This window comes from Epinephelus lanceolatus, chromosome 18 (assembly GCF_041903045.1).
Source record: "Epinephelus lanceolatus isolate andai-2023 chromosome 18, ASM4190304v1, whole genome shotgun sequence".
Taxonomy (NCBI): domain Eukaryota; kingdom Metazoa; phylum Chordata; class Actinopteri; order Perciformes; family Serranidae; genus Epinephelus; species Epinephelus lanceolatus.
The window spans coordinates 19,781,398-19,787,397 of NC_135751.1; positions in this window are offsets into that span (position 1 = coordinate 19,781,398).

Sequence of the window (6,000 nt, forward strand, 5' to 3'; positions counted from 1 at the left end):
TGATGATCATGTCTAATATTTCACAGTTCAGTCTGAGAAAGTTTGCTTGCATCCAGGACTTGATGTCGTCGAGGCAGGTGGTCAGAGTGTCTGAGTTTCAGTGGTGATAGATGTAGTGGAGATGTAGAGCTGGATGTCATCAGCGTAGCAGTGGAAGTTGAGACCATGGCTGCGAATGATTTTGCCAAGGAGGAACATGTAAAGGATGAATAGGACGGGGACCAAGCATCGAACCCTGGGGGACGCCTTGGGACAGAGGGGCAAGGGAGGAAGTGCAGTTGTTAATACTGATGAACAGATGTCGGTTTGTGAGGTATGACCTTAGCCAGGAGAGGGCAGTACCAGTGATGCTGAGGGAAGATTTGAGACGGGAAATGAGAATTGCGTGGTTGATCGTGTCAAAGGCTGCTGTGAGGTCAAGAAGGATGAGAACTGAGAGGTGTCCAGAGTCTGAGGAGAGGAGGAGATCATTGGTGACTTTGAGGAGGGCGGTTTCTGTGCTGTGCTGTGAGCGGAAGGCAGGTTGAAATGGTTCAAACACACTGTTGGAGGAGAGGTGGGCTTTAAGTTGAGAGGCAACAGCACGTTCTAGTATTTTTGACAGAAAGGGGAGATTTGAGATGGGTCGGAATTTATTCATGTCGTCAGGATCTAGTCCAGGTTTTTTTGAGAATAGGGGTGACAGCAGCCAGTTTGACAGTTTGAGTGACTGAACCGGAACTGAAGGATGAGTTGATTTTTCTGTGATGATAGAGGAGATGGCAGGGAGGCAGTCTTTAACAAGTTTGGATGGGATGGGGTCGAGAGCACAGGTGGAGGTTTCCATTCCAGCCATCAACTTGGGCAACTCCACTGGGGAGATGGGGGAGAAAGTGAGAGGCTGAGTGGTGAACTGGGGAGAGACAGGTGGAGGGGGCTGGGGGAGAGGACAGGTTGCTGTAGATGAGATGCAGTCAATTTTTGTGAGGAAAAATGAAAGGAAAGAGTTACACTTTTCAACTGTGAAGGATGTGGAGTTGTGAATCATGATGTACCAAAGACTCAGAAAATAGAGCTATTAAGTGAGGAGGTTTTTGTCACAGTGTAAATCACTGTGATACAACCTCCTGAGCAGAGTCGTCCCATCAGTGACAGTAATAGACTGCTGAGTGTCTCTCCCAGGGCTGGACTGGCCATCGGGCATACCGGGCATTTGCCCAGTGGGCCAATGGTAATTTTGGGCCGTGCCTTTTTTTTTTTTTTTTAGTCATGTCGATACCTATTGGTACACAAAACTGGTAGATCGGCCCATTAGTCATGATTGATTCTGGGCTGAACCAATTACAACCGAAGGCCGATGCCCCCTCCCACTTGGGCCTCGGCTGCCAATCAATCAATCATACAGAGAGAGAGAGGAGATTGACAAAATTGAGAAGAAACTCAAAGGAGGCGCGGAAAAAATAAGAGAGAAAAAGAGACAAGCCCTTTAGGAAGATGCTGCCAAATGTGTTAAAATAACACAGATGTTTGCTGGCTATGGCGGAGCTTCTTCAGCGGCAGCATCAGTGACCGCACCCACACTGGCATCCAAAGCAGCCGCAGCAGGTAATGATGGCGGAGGTGGCCGTCAGCAGGTGGATGAGGTGAAGGGGAGGCAGGAGGAGGAGAGACCCGTGGCCCCCGACCCATTATATGACGACGGCACAGTCGGTGCGACTGGAGGGGAATTTGAACTTCAGGTAAGAAGTGATGAACTGCAGTCTACCTGGGTCAGATATGAATCAAGTTTGGTTGATAGTTTATTTTCGTTGTGCTTGCTAACTCTTAACACAGCATAGTTATGTGTAGGCCATTTAACAATTTAGCTGGCTGTTGAGCAGCATGACGGGGTTTCTCTACTGCTGGGCTGTTTGTGTGATGTTATACTAGTAATGGTGATCTTAGTGTTTCAGTAACTTTATTTTATTCATTTAGTTAGTTAAGTATAGTCTTTATTAGTTAGGTAATAAAATATTTCAGTGTCTATTAATTGATATAAGTGCACTATGCAGTAATTCTTTACTCTGAAACAGCTAAAGCTCAACAGAGCAAAAATGTTCATGTAAAACCAAATGATTAGGCTAGTATTCATCATAAACCCTCTACACTTGCAGATATAATTTAGATTGAATCAAATTAGGATTTGCCAGGAGATGTGATGCTGCACATTAACATAAAAGTGGCTTGGAGTTGAAAGTAACTACTTAAATGTATTTGTCTTTTATACATAAATATCCTCTTTATTCTAGATAAGTTGTGTTTTTATCTTGTTGTTTTTTTTACTGACATTTAACAGCAAACTCTTGTGGACAATAATTACCTGTATTTTTTTTATTGTGGGCATGTTTCCGTTCAATTTAAAATATCCCTTCACTTTTTAAAGGTTGCCATGTTTGAGGAAGTATTATGTGTTGCTGTGCTGTTTATTGATGTGGTGAGTACATAGTCTATGAAAATATCACTAAATCTGTCATTTATTCATTTTAATATTCATCAGTCATCATGTCTCACCTCTATTCCTCACTGCCCAATTTTCAGGATCCCATCATACGTTGTTCATTGTTCAGGAGGTTCACTAGACCAAGCAGCCTTTTGGATTCCTCTAAGTGAGTACTATATAGAATACATGATGCAACTATGTTTCTGGAATAAAAATACCAGCACTGTGATCATCTAAGCAAGTCTATCAAGTGTCATTATTTCTCACCTTTCTCTCTCTGTCTCCTTTCACTTTTTAAAGGTTTCCATGTTTGAGGAAATATTCTGTGTTGCTGTGCTGAGTATTGCTGCTGTGGAGGTCTAAGGTGTTTATTGATATGGTGAGTAAATAGTCTGTGAAAATATCACTAAATCACAATCTGTCATTTATACATTTTAATATTCAGCTCCAACTACGATCAAAAATCAGGACAAACTGAGGGACTCTTCCTGGAACCTTTTTATACCAGCGAGCACCATCTAAAGGAGCGTTACACTCCAAGTTAGCTATCTCTCCTTTCCTCAGCATCACAACAGGAGGCTTCTGTGTCACCACCGTCACACCACTCACACCTGGAAACAACAAGATGACATGGAGTCAAGAGAAACACACAGACTGATGAATCCAACATGAGGTCAAAGCTGCAGTAAGTCAGCCTCCTTACATGTTAGAGCAGTGATGAGAGTGCAGAGGGTCCCCAGCATGTTGTCAGTGTGTGGTGTAAACGTCCCTTACTGTCCAGCTGAGAGGTGAGCAGGGTTGGAGTGTGAGGAGAAGAGAGACTGAAGCTTATAAAGACACTGACGAGAGGAGAAGTGGAGGAGGAGGAGTTTCAACACTCAGCAGTTTTTTTTTTAATTCATGAATCAGCTACAGCATGTATGGGATCCAAATCATGAATTTTTTCATCACTTCTGTTGTTAAACATGTCTTCATGTTGATTTTAGTCTGTTTATGTTCTTAAAATATGAAATCCAGCTGTGGTATCACATTATTAACACATTAATAGTGTCTTGTAGTATTTTCCATAAAATACTGATCACACCAAATAAATACTCCTTCATGACTTTAGTTTAATGTTAAATGTGACTTCTCAGATTGTAATGATGTAATGTATCTTTATGTATTTACTTTTTTTTTTCACGACACGATTTTATGACTTCACAATCGTGTAATGTGACATAGTGACTTTCAGAATGGGCAGAAAAGTCGTATAGTGTGTACCAGGCATAATACAAGTCCTGAGTCTGACCTGTCTGTCAGCGAGTCCTCCTCCACCTTTTTTTAGACTCCACTGTAGACAATGGCAGCATTTCTCCGACCACATAGCGAGCCACAAGCTCTGTGGCTTCTTTCAGACTGATAGGTTTAACGTTATCTCCGTTATTAGAACCAAAAGACAGCTGTTGCTGTTTCGGAGCTGAAGGACCAGCGTTCTAAAAGTAACAGAAGTAACTGATGGCTTGTAGAAAATCAAGTACTCAAGTACTTGATTACTCAAACAGCAAACTAACGCGTTAGGTTACTCGTTACTCCAAAAAGTAATCAAAGTACTCTGCAGCTAACTAGCTAATATGCAAAAATAATTACAGGTGCCGCACAGTGATGTAGCGTTAGCTAGCTCACATGCTGTCATAATCTCTGCCTCCATGTTGCCTGCCTGACTGCCTATCTGCTTGTCTGTTTTGCTTGATGACATGTAGCTTAAATGTGCATTGCGTTTTGTTGTGAACTGCCCATTGGTTCGACAGCTCATTGATTCGACATCCCATTGTTCTACCACATTAAACTCATTGTTCCGAAGTCCGTTCCAAAATCATCATGATGCCCTGTGGTTAAGGTCTGGTTAGGTTTAGGCACAAAAACCACTTGGTTAGGGTCAGGAAAAGATCATGGTGTGGGTTAAAATGAAAAAGAAAGTGACAAACACATAAGCTGTGAGCCTGCTCCGCCTCAAGCCGGTCGTTGCGCACCATACGCCCGCCGCGAGCCGTTCAGCACTGTGGACAGTCGGACTAATGGGATGATGAACCAATGGGCTGTCGAACCAATGACATGGACCCATTTTGTTTTGCATTGTTCTGTATTGTTTTGCTCCTGGTGTCCTGCCAATATGTTGCATGGCTACTATGTTTGTCTGTTTGCCTGATGTAGCCTACCTGCTGGCTGAAGCTTATTTTCCTGTTTTTTAATGTGCTTGATGTGCTTTCAATTGTGATTCATGTGCCACTTCTTGTCTTTTACTGTGTGGGTTATGCCTTCTATTCTGATCCATGTGCTTTCATACGTGCTGTATATTTTACTGTTATTACACAATGTCTATTGTAATGTTTAGCTGGCATTTAACACCTTGCCTGGGGACTGCAGTTGGAAACTAGCTACTCAGCTAAAACTGGCACATTTACAGAAGTGTTCATTAATATGCACTGTCCCTGTACAAATAAATAAATAAATGAAATGAAATGAAATGAAACGATTCCTTTGTAAGAGTCAGCCTGTCAAAAATGTTGTGTACTGTTAACTAATAGGTTTTATGAATAGGCTGATTTATCTTGGCTAATAATATGTTAGATTCATGTTAATGTGGATTTTAAGACACATTTTGCTTACTAAAACTTTCATTAGTTAATCAGATTATTTAGAGGTCATTTGGTGGCCCTCCTATAGTAACTCTGAGGACACCCTAGGGGTCACGGACCCCCTGTTGAAGACCCAGGAGCTAGTAGATAAAATGATCAGCAAAGGTGAAGTTTGTACTGCATTTTGTGTTGTAATGTTTTGAATCTGCTTTCACACAAGACATGACTTTAGTTTTTGTAACTCTAAGGCCAGATGATCTTTCGGCCGCTTCATGAAGACGCAAAAATGAAACTGGATAACTATTAAATGCAAAAAGTATTTGTGTTACAATTATCACCACCTGTGCAGCAGAGGATTTATATTTTATTATCTAGAAAGATTTATGACATTAATCTGAATTGAGATCAGTAAATGAGAATCTGCTGCAAACTTTCTATAACATGTCGAGTGAGCATGTTGTCTGTTTTGTGTCAGCATGTACACATGACATACTGTATATGACTATCATTAGGAAAGATCTGAAGATTTATGTGAGTAAAGTAAAAGGGTTTAGAAGTTTGAAACATAATTTTAATATCTATGTGGGGAAGTTACAAGAAGCATTGACTGATGGCTTCACTGCCAGTCAAGATGTATCAGCAGGTCAAAAAGCAGAAGTAGTTAGTGAGGAGGTTTTTGTCACAGTGTAAATCACTGTGATACGTTCTCTTTAGCAGAGCTGTCCCATGTGTTACAGTAATAGACTGCTGAGTCTCCCTCCTCCACATTGTTGATGATCAAACGATAATCTGATGTTGACTGATGAGTAGATGTGAATTTGGGAGAGGAGAAACCAGAGCCATAGGATGGGGAGCTCCAGCTGTGATAAAACCTCAGTACATGCTGAGGAACTCCTCCTGGAATCTGTTTATACCAGAAAGCTG